The sequence below is a fragment of the Trachymyrmex septentrionalis genome, unplaced genomic scaffold (assembly GCF_001594115.1).
Source record: "Trachymyrmex septentrionalis isolate Tsep2-gDNA-1 unplaced genomic scaffold, Tsep1.0 scaffold56, whole genome shotgun sequence".
Lineage (NCBI taxonomy): Eukaryota > Metazoa > Arthropoda > Insecta > Hymenoptera > Formicidae > Trachymyrmex > Trachymyrmex septentrionalis.
This window is the reverse complement of record NW_017305735.1, coordinates 1,011,401-1,012,790: the sequence shown is the minus strand read 5'-3', so window position 1 is coordinate 1,012,790 and position 1,390 is coordinate 1,011,401. Positions and strand designations below refer to the sequence as shown.

Genomic DNA, 1,390 nt, shown 5'->3' with positions numbered 1-1,390 from the left:
ATATATATATATATAAAAGCGTATTATTATTTTTAATTAAGCGTATTTTTATTTTAATAATCTTTTATATTTAATCCTCTTCACCGGCGATGTGGGACTTTTGATGCACAATTGATTTTTTAATTGTAAGTTCTAAGAGAATAGATATATGACAGAGTTTAGTATCCTATCCTAAAACACTTGGCAATGTTGTGTGTATGCCTGTGTGCAGTTATTTGTTTCCATCCAACGACATATAGAAGTCGTGCGTGTACACTCAACAACCTATATTGCAGGCCGCGTAAGTATTTTCAGTAAATTAAAAATGTTCTCATTTTTACAGTTTTGATGTTAATTTCATCAATAAATACGTAAATATTTTATATATAGTCCGGAACAATAAACAAATCTGATGTGGGCCTCAACATCTCAAAACCAAGGTTGAAAGTTTCATTATCACGGTGGAGGGTTAAATATTCTGATATTAAAGTATTCTATTAAAAAATCATCTAAATCCTCTTGTAATTAATTAAAGAAGAATAACACTTAATTTTCGATTAATTCTGAAAAAAAATATTAAAAAATGGCCATAATTTTTATTAAGGAAAAAACGACTCTAGAGCAAAAACATGTAAAAATATGTGCATGAAGTTAGAAATACTCTGAATAAGGTGTTACGCTTTCGGAACAGAATACATGCGTTTGTTCGAGCTATAATTCGTGCGTGTGACGTCATCGAGTGGGTGCGTCGCGACCAGACGATGATAGCGTCGCTGAAGAAGACGAGGAGAACTCGGCGAAGCTCTTCCGCGTTCCTCGCCGAGCCTTCTTCGTGGCGAGGAAGGGATCGACCGGTGGGAGGAGTCGCGTGCGACTTGATCTTGATCGATCCGCGGAACACCCGTTAGATTTCATTGCCTTGCAACGAATCGTCATGTGATGATAGCTCCTGATCTGTAATTGTCCGTAATTGACAATAATGAGTTCGTAAAAATGAAGAAAAAATGGGAGAGGGGAGGGGGAGAGAGAGAGACAGAGAGATAATCGAAAAAAAATATTTGGCAATATTTGATTATATATATGTAGATATTTTATCTTATTTGAAAGCTGCGCTAGAAATCAGAATACAATTTTTATGTCGCCCGTACTTTATATGACAAATGTAAGATGGAATCGATATTTACAAGGTTGTGACAAGAAATTCATGTATGGTATAAGTTTGTTTCTACAAAATGTATTAAAGAATTAAACCGAGTATTATTTTGCAAAATTCTTAAAGTTCTGAAATTTATATTTGGAATTTATATTTTGTAGATACTCTCACAATATGATTTAAGTTAGTCGAAGGGCTAAATAAATGAAAGTTTGATTTTGTTGTTATTTTGTTCAGACAAACAATTTTGCCTTATTT

At 33.5% G+C, this 1,390-nt stretch overlaps 1 protein-coding gene across 8 annotated transcripts in view; it reads left to right on the top strand.

Annotated features, from left to right (window-relative positions):
* Positions 1-1,390, top strand: part of LOC108752142 (probable nuclear hormone receptor HR3) — a 107,214-nt gene that overhangs the window by 91,005 nt on the left and 14,819 nt on the right. The window lies entirely within an intron of this gene.